The sequence below is a fragment of the Phyllobates terribilis genome, unplaced genomic scaffold (assembly GCF_046119375.1).
Source record: "Phyllobates terribilis strain yellow unplaced genomic scaffold, ASM4611937v1 Scaffold_3__8_contigs__length_932513732, whole genome shotgun sequence".
In the NCBI taxonomy this organism is placed as follows: domain Eukaryota; kingdom Metazoa; phylum Chordata; class Amphibia; order Anura; family Dendrobatidae; genus Phyllobates; species Phyllobates terribilis.
The window spans coordinates 5,555,604-5,579,650 of record NW_027362763.1 but is presented as its reverse complement, the minus strand read 5'-3'; the positions used below and the strand labels follow the sequence as shown (position 1 = coordinate 5,579,650).

At 47.6% G+C, this 24,047-nt stretch overlaps 1 protein-coding gene across 1 annotated transcript in view; it reads right to left on the bottom strand.

Moving 5' to 3' along the window:
* The window catches only part of LOC141258657 (tyrosine-protein kinase-like), a 58,656-nt gene that overhangs the window by 33,830 nt on the left and 779 nt on the right, over positions 1-24,047 (bottom strand). The gene's annotated exons all lie outside the window — the stretch shown is intronic.

Here is a 24,047-nt window from a genome sequence, read left to right as displayed (position 1 = left end):
TCACCAGACTCCTGTATTGCCTCTCCTCCTTCACCTACTCTGGACTCCTTTGTCCTTCACCGGACTACTGTATTGCCTCTCCTCCTCCATCTACCCTAGACTCCTTTGTCCTTCACCAGACTCCTGCATTGCCTCTCCTCCTCCATCTACTCTAGACTCCTTTGTCCTTCACCAGACTCCTGTATTGCCTCTCCTCCTCCATCTACTCTAGACTCCTTTGTCCTTCACCGGACTCCTGTGTTGCCTCTCCTCCTCCATCTACTCTAGACTCCTTTGTCCTTCACCAGACTCCTGTATTGCCTCTCCTCCTTCACCTACTCTGGACTCCTTTGTCCTTCACCGGACTCCTGTATTGCCTCTCCTCCTCCATCTACCCTAGACTCCTTTGTCCTTCACCGGACTCCTGCATTGCCTCTCCTCCTCCATCTACTCTAGACTCCTTTGTCCTTCACCGGACTCCTGTATTGCCTCTCCTCCTCCATCTACTCTAGACTCCTTTGTCCTTCACCAGACTCCTGTATTGCCTCTCCTCCTCCATCTACTCTAGACTCCTTTGTCCTTCACCAGACTCCTGCATTGCCTCTCCTCCTCCATCTACTCTGGACTCCTTTGTCCTTCACCAGACTCCTGTATTGCCTCTCCTCCTCCATCTACTCTAGACTCCTTTGTCCTTCACCAGACTCCTGTATTGTCTCTCCTCCTCCATCTACTCTAGACTCCTTTGTCCTTCACCGGACTCCTGCATTGCCTCTCCTCCTCCATCTACTCTAGACTCCTTTGTCCTTCACCAGACTCCTGTATTGCCTCTCCTCCTCCATCTACTCTAGACTCCTTTGTCCTTCACCGGACTCCTGTGTTGCCTCTCCTCCTCCATCTACTCTAGACTCCTTTGTCCTTCACCAGACTCCTGTATTGCCTCTCCTCCTTCACCTACTCTGGACTCCTTTGTCCTTCACCGGACTCCTGTATTGCCTCTCCTCCTCCATCTACCCTAGACTCCTTTGTCCTTCACCGGACTCCTGCATTGCCTCTCCTCCTCCATCTACTCTAGACTCCTTTGTCCTTCACCGGACTCCTGTATTGCCTCTCCTCCTCCATCTACTCTAGACTCCTTTGTCCTTCACCAGACTCCTGTATTGCCTCTCCTCCTCCATCTACTCTAGACTCCTTTGTCCTTCACCAGACTCCTGTATTGCCTCTCCTCCTCCATCTACCCTAGACTCCTTTGTCCTTCACCAGACTCCTGTATTGCCTCTCCTCCTCCATCTACTCTAGACTCCTTTGTCCTTCACCGGACTCCTGTATTGCCTCTCCTCCTCCATCTACTCTAGACTCCTTTGTCCTTCACCGGACTCCTGCATTGCCTCTCCTCCTCCATCTATTCTAGACTCCTTTGTCCTTCACCAGACTCCTGTATTGCCTCTCCTCCTCCATCTACTCTAGACTCCTTTGTCCTTCACCGGACTCCTGTATTGCCTCTCCTCCTCCATCTACTCTAGACTCATTTGTCCTTCACCAGACTCCTGTATTGTCTCTCCTCCTCCATCTACTCTAGACTCCTTTGTCCTTCACCAGACTCCTGTGTTGCCTCTCCTCCTCAATCTACTCTAGACTCCTTTGTCCTTCACCGGACTCCTGTATTGCCTCTCCTCCTCCATCTACCCTAGACTCCTTTGTCCTTCACCAGACTCCTGTATTGCCTCTCCTCCTCCATCTACTCTAGACTCCTTTGTCCTTCACCAGACTCCTGTGTTGCCTCTCCTCCTCCATCTACTCTAGACTCCTTTGTCCTTCACCGGACTCCTGCATTGTCTCTCCTCCTCCATCTACTCTAGACTTCTTTGTCCTACACCAGACTCCTGTGTTGCCTCTCCTCCTCCATCTACTCGAGACTCCTTTGTCCTTCACCAGACTCCTGTATTGTCTCTCCTCCTCCATCTACTCTAGACTTGTTTGTCCTTCACCGGACTCCTGTATTGCCTCTCCTCCTCCATCTACCCTAGACTCCTTTGTCCTTCACCAGACTCCTGTATTGCCTCTCCTCCTCCATCTACTCTAGACTCCTTTGTCCTTCACCAGACTCCTGTGTTGCCTCTCCTCCTCCATCTACTCTAGACTCCTTTGTCCTTCACCAGACTCCTGTGTTGCCTCTCCTCCTCCATCTACTCTAGACTCCTTTGTCGTTCACCAGACTCCTGTATTGTCTCTCCTCCTCCATCTACTCTAGACTCCTTTGTCGTTCACCAGACTCCTGCATTGCCTCTCCTCCTCCATCTACTCTAGACTCCTTTGTCCTTCACCAGACTCCTGTATTGCCTCTCCTCCTCCATCTACTCTAGACTCCTTTGTCCTTCACCAGACTCCTGCATTGCCTCTCCTCCTCCATCTACCCTAGACTCCTTTGTCCTTCACCAGACTCCTGTATTGTCTCTCCTCCTCCATCTACTCTAGACTCATTTGTCCTTCACCAGACTCCTGTATTGCCTCTCCTCCTCCATCTACTCTAGACTCCTTTGTCCTTCACCGGACTCCTGTGTTGCCTCTCCTCCTCCATCTACTCTAGACTCCTTTGTCCTTCACCAGACTCCTGTATTGCCTCTCCTCCTCCATCTACTCTAGACTCCTTTGTCCTTCACCGGACTCCTGTATTGCCTCTCCTCCTTCATCTACTCTAGACTCCTTTGTCCTTCACCGGACTCCTGTGTTGCCTCTCCTCCTCCATCTACTCTAGACTCCTTTGTCCTTCACCAGACTCCTGTGTTGCCTCTCCTCCTCCATCTACTCTAGACTCATTTGTCCTTCACCAGACTCCTGTATTGTCTCTCCTCCTCCATCTACTCTAGACTCCTTTGTCCTTCACCAGACTTCTGTATTGCCTCTCCTCCTCCATCTACTCTAGACTCCTTTGTCCTTCACCGGACTCCTGTATTGCCTCTCCTCCTCCATCTACCCTAGACTCCTTTGTCCTTCACCAGACTCTTGTATTGCCTCTCCTCCTCCATCTACTCTAGACTCCTTTGTCCTTCACCAGACTCCTGTGTTGCCTCTCCTTCTCCATCTACTCTAGACTCCTTTGTCCTTCACCGGACTCCTGCATTGTCTCTCCTCCTCCATCTACTCTAGACTCCTTTGTCCTTCACCAGACTCCTGTGTTGCCTCTCCTCCTCCATCTACTCTAGACTCCTTTGTCTTTCACCAGACTCCTGTGTTGCCTCTCCTCCTCCATCTACTCTAGACTCCTTTGTCCTTCACCAGACTCCTGTATTGTCTCTCCTCCTCCATCTACTCTAGACTTGTTTGTCCTTCACCGGACTCCTGTATTGCCTCTCCTCCTCCATCTACCCTAGACTCCTTTGTCCTTCACCAGACTCCTGTATTGCCTCTCCTCCTCCATCTACTCTAGACTCCTTTGTCCTTCATCAGACTCCTGTGTTGCCTCTCCTCCTCCATCTACTCTAGACTCCTTTGTCCTTCACCAGACTCCTGTGTTGCCTCTCCTCCTCCATCTACTCTAGACTCCTTTGTCCTTCACCAGACTCCTGTATTGTCTCTCCTCCTCCATCTACTCTAGACTCCTTTGTCCTTCACCAGACTCCTGCATTGCCTCTCCTCCTCCATCTACTCTAGACTCCTTTGTCCTTCACCAGACTCCTGTATTGCCTCTCCTCCTCCATCTACTCTAGACTCCTTTGTCCTTCACCAGACTCCTGCATTGCCTCACCTCCTCCATCTACCCTAGACTCCTTTGTCCTTCACCAGACTCCTGCATTGTCTCTCCTCCTCCATCTACTCTAGACTCATTTGTCCTTCACCAGACTCCTGTATTGTCTCTCCTCCTCCATCTACTCTAGACTCCTTTGTCCTTCACCAGACTCCTGCATTGCCTCTCCTCCTCCATCTACTCTAGACTCCTTTGTCCTTCACCAGACTCCTGTATTGCCTCTCCTCCTCCATCTACTCTAGACTCCTTTGTCCTTCACCAGACTCCTGTATTGCCTCTCCTCCTCCATCTACTCTAGACTCCTTTGTCCTTCACCAGACTCCTGCATTGCCTCTCCTCCTCCATCTACCCTAGACTCCTTTGTCCTTCACCAGACTCCTGTATTGTCTCTCCTCCTCCATCTACTCTAGAGTCATTTGTCCTTCACCAGACTCCTGCATTGCCTCACCTCCTCCATCTACCCTAGACTCCTTTGTCCTTCACCAGACTCCTGCATTGTCTCTCCTCCTCCATCTACTCTAGACTCATTTGTCCTTCACCAGACTCCTGTATTGTCTCTCCTCCTCCATCTACTCTAGACTCCTTTGTCCTTCACCAGACTCCTGTATTGTCTCTCCTCCTCCATCTACTCTAGACTCATTTGTCCTTCACCAGACTCCTGCATTGCCTCACCTCCTCCATCTACCCTAGACTCCTTTGTCCTTCACCAGACTCCTGCATTGTCGCTCCTCCTCCATCTACTCTAGACTCATTTGTCCTTCACCAGACTCCTGTATTGCCTCTCCTCCTCCATCTACTCTAGACTCCTTTGTCCTTCACCAGACTCCTGTATTGTCTCTCCTCCTCCATCTACTCTAGACTCCTTTGTCCTTCACCAGACTCCTGCATTGTCTCTCCTCCTCCATCTACTCTAGACTCCTTTGTCCTTCACCAGACTCCTGTATTGTCTCTCCTCCTCCATCTACTCTAGACTCCTTTGTCCTTCACCAGACTCCTGTATTGCCTCTCCTCCTCCATCTACTCTAGACTCCTTTGTCCTTCACCAGACTCCTGCATTGTCTCTCCTCCTCCATCTACCCTAGACTCCTTTGTCCTTCACCAGACTCCTGTATTGTCTCTCCTCCTCCATCTACTCTAGACTCCTTTGTCCTTCACCAGACTCCTGCATTGTCTCTCCTCCTCCATCTACTCTAGACTCCTTTGTCCTTCACCAGACTCCTGTATTGTCTCTCCTCCTCCATCTACTCTAGACTCCTTTGTCCTTCACCAGACTCCTGCATTGTCTCTCCTCCTCCATCTACTCTAGACTCCTTTGTCCTTCACCAGACTCCTGTATTGTCTCTCCTCCTCCATCTACTCTAGACTCCTTTGTCCTTCACCAGACTCCTGCATTGTCTCTCCTCCTCCATCTACTCTAGACTCCTTTGTCCTTCACCAGACTCCTGCATTGTCTCTCCTCCTCCATCTACTCTAGACTCCTTTGTCCTTCACCAGACTCCTGTATTGTCTCTCCTCCTCCATCTATTCTAGACTCCTTTGTCCTTCACCAGACTCCTGTATTGTCTCTCCTCCTCCATCTACTCTAGACTCCTTTGTCCTTCACCAGACTCCTGTATTGTCTCTCCTCCTCCATCTACTCTAGACTCCTTTGTCCTTCACCAGACTCCTGCATTGCCTCTCCTCCTCCATCTACTCTAGACTCCTTTGTCCTTCACCAGACTCCTGTATTGCCTCTCCTCCTCCATCTACTCTAGACTCCTTTGTCCTTCACCAGACTCCTGCATTGCCTCACCTCCTCCATCTACCCTAGACTCCTTTGTCCTTCACCAGACTCCTGCATTGTCTCTCCTCCTCCATCTACTCTAGACTCATTTGTCCTTCACCAGACTCCTGTATTGTCTCTCCTCCTCCATCTACTCTAGACTCCTTTGTCCTTCACCAGACTCCTGTATTGCCTCTCCTCCTCCATCTACTCTAGACTTCTTTGTCCTTCACCAGACTCCTGTATTGCCTCTCCTCCTCCATCTACTCTAGACTCCTTTGTCCTTCACCAGACTCCTGCATTGCCTCTCCTCCTCCATCTACCCTAGACTCCTTTGTCCTTCACCAGACTCCTGCATTGTCTCTCCTCCTCCATCTACTCTAGACTCATTTGTCCTTCACCAGACTCCTGCATTGCCTCACCTCCTCCATCTACCCTGGACTCCTTTGTCCTTCACCAGACTCCTGCATTGTCTCTCCTCCTCCATCTACTCTAGACTCATTTGTCCTTCACCAGACTCCTGTATTGTCTCTCCTCCTCCATCTACTCTAGACTCCTTTGTCCTTCACCAGACTCCTGTATTGTCTCTCCTCCTCCATCTACTCTAGACTCCTTTGTCCTTCACCAGACTCCTGCATTGCCTCACCTCCTCCATCTACCCTAGACTCCTTTGTCCTTCACCAGACTCCTGCATTGTCGCTCCTCCTCCATCTACTCTAGACTCATTTGTCCTTCACCAGACTCCTGTATTGCCTCTCCTCCTCCATCTACTCTAGACTCCTTTGTCCTTCACCAGACTCCTGTATTGTCTCTCCTCCTCCATCTACTCTAGACTCCTTTGTCCTTCACCAGACTCCTGCATTGTCTCTCCTCCTCCATCTACTCTAGACTCCTTTGTCCTTCACCAGACTCCTGTATTGTCTCTCCTCCTCCATCTACTCTAGACTCCTTTGTCCTTCACCAGACTCCTGCATTGTCTCTCCTCCTCCATCTACCCTAGACTCCTTTGTCCTTCACCAGACTCCTGTATTGTCTCTCCTCCTCCATCTACTCTAGACTCCTTTGTCCTTCACCAGACTCCTGCATTGTCTCTCCTCCTCCATCTACTCTAGACTCCTTTGTCCTTCACCAGACTCCTGTATTGTCTCTCCTCCTCCATCTACTCTAGACTCCTTTGTCCTTCACCAGACTCCTGCATTGTCTCTCCTCCTCCATCTACTCTAGACTCCTTTGTCCTTCACCAGACTCCTGTATTGTCTCTCCTCCTCCATCTACTCTAGACTCCTTTGTCCTTCACCAGACTCCTGCATTGTCTCTCCTCCTCCATCTACTCTAGACTCCTTTGTCCTTCACCAGACTCCTGTATTGTCTCTCCTCCTCCATCTACTCTAGACTCCTTTGTCCTTCACCAGACTCCTGCATTGTCTCTCCTCCTCCATCTACTCTAGACTCCTTTGTCCTTCACCAGACTCCTGTATTGTCTCTCCTCCTCCATCTGCTCTAGACTCCTATGCCTTTTTCCTCCAGTCTCCTTTATACTTCTCCTCCACACTCTTCGATCCCTCTACCCTCCATCCTTCTCCAGATCCTTCTGTTCCCCCCACTAGATTCATCTGTCCCCTTTAGACTCATCTGGAAGTGGCATATATCCCGGAGAACATTTTATTTTTCACATCCTGATCCTTCTTTTTCCTGAGCTCATCTGTCAATGTGATCTGCCATCTTCATTATGGACTATGAATAGAAGGCGACCTGAACTCACGAGACCGATCACCACCAATGGAGAGAACGCTGCGTGTAAACTGCCGTCCTGTCAGCTGAGCTGTATTATCATACAGCAGCTGGACGATCTGCCCCCGAGAAGCCCGTGCCTTATTCCTATGTTTTTACGCGGTACCTACATCTACTCACAAGCAGGTAATTGTTACACACACGCCGCTAGGGTCAGATAGGGGCGAGACGGGTTACGTGAATTCTTTGGAATCCTGGGGGAACCGTTACTCAGGGCGACCATAGGCTGCAGCTTCTCTCTGGCACACAGGGGCATTGACCTTCAGGCACAGACACGTAGGTTGTTTCACTTGCTGACCAGACACACTTGACAACAGTCCTCATAAATGGTAGAACAGTAGCATTTAATAAGAAGCCGCACAGCCACTGCAAGTTAAGCAACAGGCTCCAGTGACAAACAGTACAGTTTCCTTAGAAGCACAGCAGTTCAGTCTTCTCAGTAGTACAGGACAGCACAGTTCTAATGCAAAGATACATTAATGAACACAGCATTCCTTACAGCACAGTGAGATAGAGGAGGAGGGGAGGGTTTGCTTAGGGAGATGATCCCTGTGACACCATTTCTTCCAGTCCTTATCTTTCTGCCTGACAATACTCTGCACTGCTAGCTCAGGAACTCTACCTGATCTGTGCTTAGCTTCACTCCTGACTTGAATCCTTTTCACTTGCAGCGGCGATTCTGTCAGATACAGAACACACACACCACCTTTCTCTTCGGCTCCAGCCAGACAGTAAACAACTTCCTCACAATCCCCCTGGGGCTCTGCTAAAACACTCCCCTTCTCCTGTGACTGTGTTAACCCCTCAAGTTGCTGGATGTTTCTGGAGCACAACACTTCCTGTCTCAAGTGTTTGTGTTACTGCTAATAGTTGCTGAATGCTTTTAAAGCAACAGCACTACTTCTGCATGTCACTCTGTAACAGCACTACTTCTGCATGTCACTCTGTAACGGCACTACTTCTGCATGTCACACTCTGCAACAGCACTACTTCTGCATGTCACACTCTGCAACAGCACTACTTCTGCATGTCACACTCTGCAACAGCACTACTTCTGCATGTCACACTCTGCAACAGCACTACTTCTGCATGTCACACTCTGCAACAGCACTACTTCTGCATGTCACACTCTACAACAGCACTACTTCTGCATGTCACACTCTGCAACAGCACTACTTCTGCATGTCACACTCTGCAACAGCACTACTTCTGCATGTCCCACTCTGCAACAGCACTACTTCTGCATGTCACACTCTGCAACAGCACTACTTCTGCATGTCACACTCTGCAACAGCACTACTTCTGCATGTCACACTCTGCAACAGCACTACTTCTGCATGTCACACTCTGCAACAGCACTACTTCTGCATGTCCCACTCTGCAACAGCACTACTTCTGCATGTCACACTCTGCAACAGCACTACTTCTGCATGTCACACTCTGCAACAGCACTACTTCTGCATGTCACACTCTGCAACAGCACTACTTCTGCATGTCACACTCTGCAACAGCACTACTTCTGCATGTCACACTCTGCAACAGCACTACTTCTGCATGTCACACTCTGCAACAGCACTACTTCTGCATGTCACACTCTGCAACAGCGCTACTTCTGCATGTCACACTCTGCAACAGCACTACTTCTGCATGTCACACTCTGCAACAGCACTACTTCTGCATGTCACACTCTGCAACAGCACTACTTCTGCATGTCACACTCTGCAACAGCACTACTTCTGCATGTCACACTCTGCAACAGCACTACTTCTGCATGTCACACTCTGCAACAGCACTACTTCTGCATGTCACACTCTACAACAGCACTACTTCTGCATGTCACACTCTGCAACAGCACTACTTCTGCATGTCACACTCTGCAACAGCACTACTTCTGCATGTCACACTCTGCAACAGCACTACTTCTGCATGTCACACTCTGCAACAGCACTACTTCTGCATGTCACACTCTACAACAGCACTACTTCTGCATGTCACACTCTGCAACAGCACTACTTCTGCATGTCACACTCTGCAACAGCACTACTTCTGCATGTCACACTCTGCAACAGCACTACTTCTGCATGTCACACTCTGCAACAGCACTACTTCTGCATGTCACACTCTGCAACAGCACTACTTCTGCATGTCACACTCTGCAACAGCACTACTTCTGCATGTCACACTCTGCAACAGCACTACTTCTGCATGTCACACTCTGCAACAGCACTACTTCTGCATGTCACACTCTGCAACAGCACTACTTCTGCATGTCACACTCTGCAACAGCGCTACTTCTGCATGTCACACTCTGCAACAGCACTACTTCTGCATGTCACACTCTGCAACAGCGCTACTTCTGCATGTCACACTCTGCAACAGCACTACTTCTGCATGTCACACTCTGCAACAGCACTACTTTTGCATGTCACACTCTACAACAGCACTACTTCTGCATGTCACACTCTGCAACAGCACTACTTCTGCATGTCACACTCTGCAACAGCACTACTTCTGCATGTCACACTCTGCAACAGCACTACTTCTGCATGTCACACTCTGCAACAGCGCTACTTCTGCATGTCACACTCTGCAACAGCGCTACTTCTGCATGTCACACTCTGCAACAGCACTACTTCTGCATGTCACACTCTGCAACAGCACTGCTTCTGCATGTCACACTCTACAACAGCACTACTTCTGCATGTCACACTCTGCAACAGCACTACTTCTGCATGTCACACTCTGCAACAGCACTACTTCTGCATGTCACACTCTGCAACAGCGCTACTTCTGCATGTCACACTCTGCAACAGCACTACTTCTGCATGTCACACTCTGCAACAGCGCTACTTCTGCATGTCACACTCTGCAACAGCACTACTTCTGCATGTCACACTCTGCAACAGCACTACTTTTGCATGTCACACTCTACAACAGCACTACTTCTGCATGTCACACTCTGCAACAGCACTACTTCTGCATGTCACACTCTGCAACAGCACTACTTCTGCATGTCACACTCTGCAACAGCACTACTTCTGCATGTCACACTCTGCAACAGCGCTACTTCTGCATGTCACACTCTGCAACAGCGCTACTTCTTCATGTCACACTCTGCAACAGCACTACTTCTGCATGTCACACTCTGCAACAGCACTACTTTTGCATGTCACATAATAACCTACAGAATTGCCAAGGCAGCGTGAGAGAAGATCAGAGTCCCGCTTGCTCTGGTACTGATTGGTTTGGGATCTAGCTCAGTAATTATTATAATTCCTGAGACATTTATGCTTTTACTCCTCTTGGAGTTTAGACTCTCGGCAGTGTATGATGTTGTGCATCGTTCATTATTTTTATGTCACTCAGAGCTATAAGTTCTATCTAAATGAGGGCGAAGGGTTGGGGAAGATGGGAAAAGTGACTTTAAATGATGAAATAAAGCCCTAATGTCCTCCATGACCGTGCTGCATCAGTGGCTGGGATTTATGGCTCCTGGAAGAAAACTCAAAGAAAAGTCTCCAACTGAATTGACTTTATAACCTTAATATTCTACTAATATTATGTATAGTAACTTGACGTTTTCTTGACTGCAGAGGATAAAACAATGGAGGAAGAGGCCCCTGGAACATGGGGCAGGTCAGATCCCATCCTGGAGAGGGTCGGACTCTGTCTCTGTAGAGATGTGGACTGTCTTACCCTGTTCCTGCCCCGTGTGTATAGTGTCATGCGGTTTTATTAGTAATAGTGACCCACCAAGGACAACATCTGGAAGGAGTTTGTATGTTCTCCCCGTGTTTGCGTGGGTTTCCTCCTCCGGGTTCTCCGGTTTCCTCCCACATTCCAAAGACTGATCAAGATTGTGAGCCCCAATGGGGACAGCGATGATAATGTTTGTAAATGTCTGTAAAGCGCTGTGTAATTAATGGCGCTATATAAGTGAGTAAAATAAAAAAATGTGCATCTTAAGTGATGTATAATGGTAATGTACAGTATATAAGTCATGTAAAGTGTTAATGTATAATGTGAGTAGTGTATAGTAAAGGATACGCTCACTCTCCGCAAGGAGAAACGTTACCCCTTGGATCCCGGTCTGACGACTCTCACCCAGCCAAACCAGAACTCACACTTTGCACTGATAAGGGGCAGTACCCCGAAACACAGCGTCTGCAAACTGAGGTTCTGGCTTTTATCCTAAATCATGTGACAAGGCTCGTTAAAGGGACGATATTGACTTTTAGGATTGCTACTTCCTGTAGGTGGCGCCAGAGTTCTAGTTCTCTTCCTCTCTGAAGAGACAATTTGCACAGTGCAGGATAAGCGTAGGATTAGCTTAAGATAGTACAAGTAGGCTTTATATAGTAAGTGGTTTAGCAGCAGTATAATAGGTTTAGTCTTTAAGACAAGCAATAGTTAATGATAGAACTAGCCCAGTGCATGGAGACTAGTGTTAATAAGAAGGGGGGCACTTCCTGATAGTGTAGGAGTTAGGTGTGGTTAGAGAAGTGCAGTGTCAGGCTCTGGTTCAGGTGCGGTGGGCTGCTAGGGACAGCATGGGCTGCTAGGGGCAGCATGGGCTGCTAGGGGCAGCATGGGCCCCTTGTTCCAGGCAGTGGGAGGCGTTACTGGGATCCCGAGCGGTCGCTCCTGTCACCTCTGGAGCCCAAGGTCTGATATAGGGGCTGCCGGGCACTTCATGTCCTCTCTCATACAGTGGAAGATGGACAGAGACCCTCATAGACGGAAGGTGATGGCCGCTTCTGGGTGCACTGCTGAAGTGGACAGGAAATCCCCGAGGCTGATGGAGTCAGCGGGCTTGAGGATAGTTCAGGATGAACGAGTGCAGGGCTGAGGAAGGAAGAAACATGAAGTGCTGTGCCCTATCCCACCTGGCACCACCTGATGAACTCAAACTAACAAGTAAACGTTTGCCTGTTGTAAAGAGCCCGGTGTCCCCTGAACTGTGTGCAGCGGCTCCTGAGGATGGAGGCCTGGAGGCCGCGGGGGTCTGCGGCCTGCAAGTGAGTGTGATGCACCCCCCACCCTACAGCACACTGGGACTGGGACACCATTTGTCTGTAAAGTGCCAGATCGTAACCGGACAGCAGCTCGGTCATGACTTCCGCTCCGCCGCACTTTACATTTCACATAGTCGGCAGGATTTGAACCTGCGTGAGGAAGGATCCAGTGAAAACAAAAATGGAGCTGAACACTGACTGCAAGATGACGGCGAGTGGCGCAATATAGACGTAAAAGAGAAACTGCGGGAAAATGCGTCCAGAGAGGCCGGCCAGTGGTGAGCGGTGCCCTCCCCCAATGGGCACGGCAGAAGAAAAAGAAACCCTGCCCATTGCGCAAGTCAAGGGAGAATGGGCGGAGCCTGCCAGAAAACGGGAGGTGACCTGGAAGTAGCTCCACCCAGAAAGAGGCGGAACCGTGACGGGCCTCGGAATCCAGAAGTGACAATGCCATTCGAGAGTTGTAAGCCGCGGGGACAACGGCAACGAAGTAATGGCGGAGTGGCAACTGACCTAGGACAAGGGCGCCAGCTGATGGAGATGGTGGACAAGAAGGTGAGACTAGGCGGCATACTGGAGAGGGTCAAGTCCGAGCTCCTGATCACACCTATTAATGGATCGCCCCAGATCACACCTATTAATGGATCGCTCCAGATCACACCTATTAATGGATCGCCCCAGATCACACCTATTAATGGATCGCTCCGGATCACACCTATTAATGGATCGCCCCAGATCACACCTATTAATGGATCGCCCCAGATCACACCTATTAATGGATCGCTCCAGATCACACCTATTAATGGATCGCCCCAGATCACACCTATTAATGGATCGCTCCAGATCACACCTATTAATGGATCGCTCCAGATCATACCTATTAATGGATCGCCCCAGATCATATCTATTCATGGATCACTCCGGATCATTTCTATTCATGAATCACTCTGGATTATATCTATTAATGGATCGCCCCAGATCACACCTATTAATGGATCGCCCCAGATCATACCTATTAATGGATCGCTCCAGATCATATCTATTCATGGATCACTCCGGATCATTTCTATTCATGGATCACTCCGGATCATATCTATTAATGGATCGCTCCAGATCATACCTATTAATGGATCGCTCCGGATCATATCTATTAATGGATCGCTCCGGATCATACCTATTAATGGATCGCTTCAGATCATACCTATTAATGGATCGCTCCGGATCATATCTATTAATGGATCGCTCCGGATCATACCTATTAATGGATCGCTCCGGATCATATCTATTAATGGATCGCTCCGGATCATACCTATTAATGGATCACTCCGGATCATATCTATTAATGGATCGCTCCAGATCATATCTATTAATGGATCGCTCCGGATCATACCTATTAATGGATCGCTCCGGATCATACCTATTAATGGATCGCTCCGGATCATACCTATTAATGGATCGCTCCAGATCATACCTATTAATGGATCACTCCGGATCATATCTATTAATGGATCACTCCGGATCATATCTATTAATGGATCGCTCCGGATCATATCTATTAATGGATCGCTCCAGATCATATCTATTAATGGATTGCTCCGGATCATACCTATTAATGGATCGCTCCGGATCATACCTATTAATGGATCTCTCCAGATCATACCTATTAATGGATTGCTCCGGATCATATCTATTAATGGATCGCTCCAGATCATACCTATTAATGGATCGCTCCGGATCATACCTATTAATGGATTGCTCCGGATCATATCTATTAATGGATCGCTCCAGATCATACCTATTAATGGATCGCTCCGGATCATACCTATTAATGGATCGCTCCAGATCATACCTATTAATGGATCGCTCCGGATCATACCTATTAATGGATCTCTCCAGATCATACCTATTAATGGATCGCTCCGGATCATACCTATTAATGGATCGCTCCAGATCATACCTATTAATGGATCGCTCCGGATCATATCTATTAATGGATCTCTCCAGATCATACCTATTAATGGATCGCTCCGGATCATATCTATTAATGGATCGCTCCGGATCATATCTATTAATGGATTGCTCCGGATCATGCCTATTAATGGATCGCTCCGGATCATATCTATTAATGGATCGCTCCAGATCATATCTATTAATGGATCGCTCCAGATCATACCTATTAATGGATCGCTCCAGATCATACCTATTAATGGATCACTCCGGATCACACCTATTAATGGATCGCCCCAGATCACACCTATTAATGGATCGCTTCAGATCATATCTATTAATGGATCACTCCGGATCACACCTATTAATGGATCACTCCGGATCACACCTATTAATGGATTGCCCCAGATCATACCTATTAATGGGTCGCTCCGGATCATATCTATTAATGGATCGCTCCAGATCATACCTATTAATGGATCACTCCGGATCACACCTATTAATGGATTGCCCCAGATCATACCTATTAATGGATCGCTCCAGATCATATCTATTAATGGATCGCTCCAGATCATACCTATTAATGGATCACTCCGGATCACACCTATTAATGGATTGCCCCAGATCATACCTATTAATGGATCGCTCCAGATCATACCTATTAATGGATCGCTCCAGATCATACCTATTAATGGATCACTCCGGATCACACCTATTAATGGATCACCCCAGATCACACCTATTAATGGATCGCTCCAGATCATATCTATTAATGGATCGCTCCAGATCATACCTATTAATGGATCGCTCCAGATCATATCTATTAATGGATCACTCCGGATCATATCTATTAATGGATCGCTCCGGATCATACCTATTAATGGATCGCTCCAGATCATATCTATTAATGGATCACTCCGGATCATATCTATTAATGGATCGCTCCAGATCATATCTATTAATGGATTGCTCCGGATCATATCTATTAATGGATCGCTCCAGATCATATCTATTAATGGATCGCTCCGGATCATATCTATTAATGGATCGCTCCGGATCATACCTATTAATGGATCGCTCCAGATCATACCTATTAATGGATCGCTCCGGATCATATCTATTAATGGATTGCTCCGGATCATATCTATTAATGGATCACTCCGGATCATACCTATTAATGGATCGCTCCAGATCATATCTATTAATGGATCGCTCCAGATCATATCTATTAATGGATTGCTCCGGATCATATCTATTAATGGATCGCTCCAGATCATACCTATTAATGGATCGCTCCAGATCATATCTATTAATGGATCGCTCCGGATCATATCTATTAATGGATCGCTCCGGATCATACCTATTAATGGATCACTCCAGATCATACCTATTAATGGATCGCTCCGGATCATACCTATTAATGGATCGCTCCGGATCATACCTATTAATGGATCTCTCCAGATCATACCTATTAATGGATCACTCCAGATCACACCTATTAATGGATCGCTCCAGATCATACCTATTAATGGATCGCTCCGGATCATACCTATTAATGGATTGCTCCGGATCATACCTATTAATGGATCGCTCCGGATCATACCTATTAATGGATCACTCCAGATCATACCTATTAATGGATCGCTCCGGATCATACCTATTAATGGATCGCTCCGGATCATACCTATTAATGGATCGCTCCAGATCATACCTATTAATGGATCGCTCCAGATCATACCTATTAATGGATTGCTCCAGATCATACCTATTAATGGATCGCTCCAGATCATACCTATTAATGGATCGCTCTGGATCACACCTATTAATGGATCGCTCCAGATCATACCTATTAATGGATCGCTCCAGATCATATCTATTAATGGATCGCTCCGGATCATACCTATTAATGGATCGCTCCAGATCATACCTATTAATGGATCACTCCGGATCACACCTATTAATGGATTGCCCCAGATCACACCTATTAATGGATCGCTCCAGATCATACCTATTAATGGATCACTCCGGATCACACCTATTAATGGATCGCCCCAGATCACACCTATTAATGGATCGCTCCAGATCATATCTATTAATGGATCGCTCCAGATCATATCTATTAATGGATCGCTCCAGATCATACCTATTAATGGATCACTCCGGATCACACCTATTAATGGATCGCCCCAGATCACACCTATTAATGGATCGCTCCAGATCATACCTATTAATGGATCGCTCCAGATCATACCTATTAATGGATCACTCCAGATCATATCTATTAATGGATCGCTCCAGATCTTACCTATTAATGGATCGCTCTGGATCATATCTATTAATGGATCGCTCCGGATCATATCTATTAATGGATCGCTCCGGATCATACCTATTAATGGATCGCTCCGGATCATACCTATTAATGGATCGCTCCAGATCATACCTATTAATGGATCGCTCCAGATCATATCTATTAATGGATCGCTCCGGATCATACCTATTAATGGATCGCTCCGGATCATACCTATTAATGGATCACTCCAGATCATACCTATTAATGGATCACTCCGGATCATACCTATTAATGGATCGCTCCGGATCATACCTATTAATGGATCTCTCCAGATCATACCTATTAATGGATCGCTCCGGATCATACCTATTAATGGATCGCTCCAGATCATACCTATTAATGGATCGCTCCAGATCATACCTATTAATGGATCGCTCCGGATCATATCTATTAATGGATTGCTCCGGATCATACCTATTAATGGATCACTCCAGATCATACCTATTAATGGATCGCTCCGGATCACACCTATTAATGGATCGCTCCAGATCATACCTATTAATGGATCGCTCCGGATCACACCTATTAATGGATCGCTCCGGATCATATCTATTAATGGATCACTCCGGATCATATCTATTAATGGATCGCTCCAGATCATATCTATTAATGGATCACTCCGGATCACACCTATTAATGGATCGCTCCGGATCATATCTATTAATGGATCACTCCGGATCATATGTATTAATGGATCGCTCCAGATCATATCTATTAATGGATCGCTCCGGATCATACCTATTAATGGATCGCTCCAGATCATACCTATTAATGGATCACTCCGGATCACACCTATTAATGGATTGCCCCAGATCACACCTATTAATGGATCGCTCTAGATCACACCTATTAATGGATCGCTCCAGATCACACCTATTAATGGATCGCTCCAGATCACACCTATTAATGGATCACTCCGGATCACACCTATTAATGGATCGCCCCAGATCACACCTATTAATGGATCGCTCCAGATCATATCTATTAATGGATCGCTCCGGATCATACCTATTAATGGATCGCTCCGGATCATACCTATTAATGGATCGCTCCGGATCATACCTATTAATGGATCGCTCCGGATCATACCTATTAATGGATCGCTCCGGATCATACCTATTAATGGATCGCTCCAGATCATACCTATTAATGGATCGCTCCAGATCAGCCGCTCCCCCTGCGTCCTGTCTCCAGAGGATACCCTGAGCTCTGATCCCATGGACTTATGGGGGAACAGACTGCACCAGTGGCAAGAACGAGCCCAGTTTGATGCAGCAGAGCAGGTTATCCACTACAAGTGTCGAAAAACCCAACATTCGTCAAAATGAATCAGGCATGGATCAGTGCAGGCTTTCATGCCATCTGATGCAAGAAGCGCTCTCTTGAAGGTAAGCAAACATGACGCAGCTTTGAACATAGGGACAGTTCTTTTCACGGCTTTTGTTCTCTATTGCTTCTTCAGTTTGAAAACAGTAAGTCTGATCCTTGCTCCTTAAGAAAATGATAATTTTTGGAAATCTTGATAAAAAGTGGGGTCCTGGATTCAAATCCCACCAAGGACAGCAATCCTGTTTTTAAATTCCTAGAAATGGATAATTTTTGGACAACTTATGAAAAAGATATTGCTTCTTCATTCTGCAAAGAAAAAAAAAGCTCTTGATACTTTCCAAACAGGAATACAGTTTGTACCCAACTGTGAAAAATGCCACGTCTTCTTATGTTTGTACTGCCTGGATGTAGAAAAGAGCAAGGCAGGCATCTGCCCCCAAAATTGGATAATTTTTGGACTGTTTTTTTACAATTTAAGTAGCCTACAAAGTCTGATATTGTAGTGTATGGTTAAATCTGCTGCTGGTTACTACCAGTTACAGTGCCTTGAAAAAGTATTTCTACTCCTTGAACTCTTCCACATTTTTTCACGTTACGCCAATTTATTTTATTGGGATTTTATGTGATATCAACACTAAGTAACAAGTATTTTTGCCATGTAAAGCAAATTATACCTGGCTTTCTAATCATTTTAAAAATATAAAACTGAAAATTGTGAGGTGCATTTGTATTCACCCCCTTTAGTCTGGTGCCCCTAAATAAAATCCTGAGTGACCAATTGCCTTCAGAAATCACATAATTAGTAAATTGCATCCCCCTGTGCGTAGTTTATTCTCAGTGTAACTACAGCTGTTCTGTGAAGACCTCGGAGGTGTGAGAACATTAGGGATCAAACAGCATCTTGAAAACCAACGAACACACCAGACAGGTCAGGGATAAAGCTGAAAACCAAGGAGCCCACCAGACAGGTCAGGGATAAAGCTAAAAACCAAAGAACACCACCAGACAGTTCTGGGATAAAGTTGCAGAGAAGAGTAAAGCAGGGTTAGGTTATAAAATATAGGCAAAGCTCTGAAAACCTAACAGAGCATTGTTCAATTCAGCATCCAAAAATGGAAGCAGAATGGCACAGCTGAAAACGTACCAAGACATGACCGTCCACCTAAACTGACATCCCAAGCAAGGAGAGCACAAGAGATCCATGGTCACTGAAGGAGCTGCGAGATCCACAGCTCAGAGGGAAGAATCTGTCCACAGGACAACTATTATTTGTATACTTCACGAATCTCGCCTTCATGGAGGAGTGGTAATAAGAAAAACATTTCTGAAAGCCATAAGAAATCCCATGTAAGGGATACAGAGAGCATGTGGAGGAAGGTTCTCTGGTCAGATAAGACCAAAAGAGATCTTGTAAAATGCCATGTGAGTGGTGGAAAACTAACACTGCATATCACCCTGAAAACAGCATCCACACCGTCACACATGGTGGTGGTAGCATCCTGCTGTGGGGAGGCTTTTCTTCAGCAGGGGCAGGGAAACTGGTAAGAGGTGGTGGAAAGATGGATGGAACAAAATTTTGGCCAATTCTGGAGGAAAACCTGTTAGAGGCTGCAGACTGGGGAGTAGGTTCACCTTCCAGCAGGACAATGGTCCTAAACATCCTGCAGAGCTACAATGGAGGGTTTAGATCAGAGCGTATTCCTTTGTGTGAACGGCGCCGTCACAGTCCAGACCCAAATCCCAGAGAATCTGTGACAAGACGCGAAAATCACTGATCACAGACGTCTCCATCCAATCACTGAGCGAGAGCGAGGGGGCAAAGAAGACGGGGCACAATGTCACCTCTAGATGTGCAAAGCTGGAGAGACACTCCCCAAAAGACTTCAGCGAAAGCTGGAGAGACAGACCCCAAAAGACTGCAGCGAAAGCTGGAGAGACAGACCCCAAAAGACTGCAGAGAAAGGTGGGAGAGACAGACTCCAAAAGACTGCAGAGAAAGCTGGAGAGACAGACCCCAAAAGACTGCAGCAGAGAATGGTGGGAGAGACAGACCCCAAAAGACTGCAGAGAAAGGTGGGAGAGACAGACCCCAAAAGACTGCTGAGAAAGGTGGGAGAGACAGACCACAAAAGACTGCAGAGAAAGGTGAGAGAGACAGACCCCAAAAGACTGCAGGGAAAGGTGGGAGAGACAGACCCCAAAAGACTGCAGCAGTAACTGCAGAGAAAGGTGGGAGAGACAGACCTCAAAAGACTGCAGCATAGAAAGGTGGGAGAGACAGACCCCAAAAGACTACAGCAGAGAAAGGTGGGAGAGATAGACCCCAAAAGACTGCGGTGAAAGCTGGAGAGACAGACCCCAAAGGACTGCAGCAGTAACTGCAGAGAAAGGTGGGAGAGACAGACCCCAAAAGACTGCAGAGAATGGTGGGAGAGACAGATGCCAAAAGACTGCAGCAGAGAAAGGTGGGAGAGACAGACCCCAAAAGACTGCAGCAGAGAAAGGTGGGAGAGTAAGACCCCTAAAGACTGCAGAGAAAGGTGGGAGAGACAGACCCCAAAAGACTGCGGTGAAAGCTAGAGAGACAGACTCCAAAAGACTGCAGCAGTAACTGCAGAGAAAGGTGGGAGAGACAGACCTCAAAAGACTGCAGCAGAGAAAGGTGTGAGAGACAGACCCCAAAAGACTGCAGCAGAGAAAACTGGAGAGACAGACCCCAAAAGACTGCAGAGAAAGGTGGGAGAGTAAGACCCCAAAAGACTGCGGTGAAAGCTGGGAGAGACAGACCCCAAAAGACTGCGGTGAAAGCTGGGAGAGACAGACCCCAAAAGACTGCAGCAGTAACTGCAGAGAAAGGTGGGAGAGACAGACCTCAAAAGACTGCAGCAGAGAAAGGTGGGAGAGTAAGACCCCAAAAGACTGTGGTGAAAGCTGGGAGAGACAGACCCCAAAAGACTGCAGCAGAGAAAGGTGGGAGAGACAGACCCCAAAAGACTGCAGAGAAAGGTGGGAGAGACAGACCCCAAAAGACTGCTGAGAAAGGTGGGAGAGACAGACCCCAAAAGACTGCAGAGAAAGGTGAGAGAGACAGACCCCAAAAGACTGCAGAGAAAGGTGGGAGAGACAGACCCCAAAAGACTGCAGCAGTAACTGCAGAGAAAGGTGGGAGAGACAGACCTCAAAAGACTGCAGCATAGAAAGGTGGGAGAGACAGACCCCAAAAGACTACAGCAGAGAAAGGTGGGAGAGATAGACCCCAAAATACTGCGGTGAAAGCTGGAAAGACATACCCCAAAGGACTGCAGCAGTAACTGCAGAGAAAGGTGGGAGAGACAGACCCCAAAAGACTGCAGAGAATGGTGGGAGAGTAAGACCCCAAAAGACTGCAGAGAAAGGTGGGAGAGACTGACCCCAAAAGACTGCGGTGAAAGCTAGAGAGACAGACCTCAAAAGACTGCAGCAGAGAAAGGTGGGAGAGACAGACCCCAAAAGACTGCAGCAGAGAAAGGTGGGAGAGACAGACCCCAAAAGACTGCAGCAGAGAAAGGTGGGAGAGAAAGACCCCAAAAGACTGCTGAGAAAGGTGGGAGAGACAGACTCCAAAAGACTGCAGAGAAAGGTGGCAGAGTAAGACCCCAAAAGACTGCAGAGAAAGGTGGGAGAGACTGACCCCAAAAGACTGCAGCAGAGAAAGGTGGGAGAGATAGACCCCAAAAGACTGCGGTGAAAGCTGGGAGAGACAGACCCCAAAAGACTGCGGTGAAAGCTGGGAGAGACAGACCCCAAAAGACTGCAGCAGAGAAAGGTGGGAGAGACAGACCCCAAAAGACTGCAGCAGAGAAAGGTGGGAGAGATAGACCCCAAAAGACTGCGGTGAAAGCTGGGAGAGACAGACCCCAAAAGACTGCGGTGAAAGCTGGGAGAGACAGACCCCAAAAGACTGCAGCAGAGAAAGGTGGGAGAGACAGTCCCCAAAAGACTGCAGCAGAGAAAGGTGGGAGAGACAGACCCCAAAAGACTGCTGAGAAAGGTGGGAGAGATAGACCCCAAAAGACTGCAGCAGAGAAAGCTGGAGAGACAGACCCCAAAAGACTGCGGTGAAAGCTGGGAGAGACAGACCCCAAAAGACTGCGGTGAAAGCTGGGAGAGACAGACCCCAAAAGACTGCAGCAGAGAAAGGTGGGAGAGACAGACCCCAAAAGACTGCAGCAGAGAAAGGTGGGAGAGACAGACCCCAAAAGACTGCAGCAGAGAATGGTGGGAGAGATAGACCCCAAAAGACTGCGGTGAAAGCTGGGAGAGACAGACCCCAAAGGACTGCAGCAGTAACTGCAGAGAAAGGTGGTCCTACAAAGTACTGACTGAGGGGCTGAATACTAACGCACGGCACAATGATCAGATTTATATTATTAAAATAATTAGAAAACCTCGATCACTCCGGATCACACCTATGAATGGATCACTTTGGATCATACCTATTAATTGATCACTCCGGATCACACCTATGCCCTCCGATCCCTTTAATCTCTGGGATTATGATGAAGATAGGGTCATCTATTAAACTGTTGTTCTTCACTGATTGGTCGGGATATTTATCATGACTGTCATTGGTCAGTGGCTCCAGAGCAGGTGCGTCATGACATTGTATCCCCCATACGACACCCGGGGGCTCCGTACATATCACCTGACCTGCAGACTTGGAGGACCACTCATAGACGACTACTGGGTTATGTCTCCAGCTTTCACCCTCGATATTGGGGACCCATCCTTGTTTCTGGGCGTCCACCCGCCTTCTCTTCAGTGGTTGAATTTTACTTTAGGCTCCAAATTCTTACATAGCAGCAATTCCAGGTCACATTCTTGTCACCGCTGACGTAGGTACCTCATCTCTGTGCCCCGGAGCCCGAGCTGGACCTTCAGCCACAAGCACAGAACTACCCTGGGTGAGGGTGACAGATGGGTGGACACCTGGTTAGGCCAGGTGAGGTGAGGTGAGGATTGTTTCTCTCATTTTTTTTTAAACCATTCTTTTGCCAAAGTTGTACTCGACAACCCCCTAAAACAGGGTTCCCCAACTCCAGTCCTCAAGGCCCACCAACAGGTCATGTATTGCACAGGTGATGGAATTATTGCCTGTGCAGGTGATGGAATTATCGCCTGTGCAATACTAAGGAAGTCCTGAAAACATGACCTGTTGGGGGGCCTTGAGGACTGGAGTTGGGGAACCATGCCCTAAAACAATGATTCTTTACATTTGCCAACATATTTAATGCACGGACTCTTACGCAAAGACATTGTTGTGTCCCTGGGAGCTCTAAGTATGTGGCCCCCAGGCACTATCCTGCCAATGGGTCGGCATCGGATTGGTCTGAGATGACACATAGGTGTGATAACACAGTGACATGAACCCATGACAAACCTGATATCGGTCACTGGGATCCTGCCGTTAGTTATTGAGGTATGGAGTTGAGGTGGACAAGTGCTGACACGATAACAGGGTGACTTGGTTGCAGAGGAATTGCTAATCAGGAGGGGGGGCACTACCAACAAGTCAGCCGGGAGGTCTGTACTGGCTGTGATAGCAGCAGGAGACGTGCTCACAGGTTCTGCTTAGGGCCCATCAGTGTCCCTCCTTGTTACATGTCCCTTATGGCCTCTGCCTGCTGTAATCTACTCCAGATATGGTTGACGAGCACAGTGGTGATAGCCTCTAGGCATAGGCTGCCAATCTTGTCACCAATCCCGAGTCCCTCTCCGTGCTAATGCTCCCCACTTATTGAAACATCTGGACTGTAGACTAAAGATGTCCTGATGGATACGACCCTCACTGGACCACGAATGATTAATGGTGATGGTGGAGAGTTGGCCATACTTTTGCAGGTCACCAATTTGTTCCCCCCTTTTACAGGCTTCCATTTTACTCCCCTCACCTGCTGCATACCCGTTTCCTACCCTCTAAATGTGTCTTTGAACACATGGGCCAAATCTAATGATAGATTATCCACGAGAAACTTTCAAGAAACTTTCCTGAGCTGCTAATTTCTGGGAGGTTTTGGGAACCTCCCGGACATTTCTGGAGAGATGGCGAGCATACCATACATAATATTCTGCTCTAAGATACTGGTGACATAG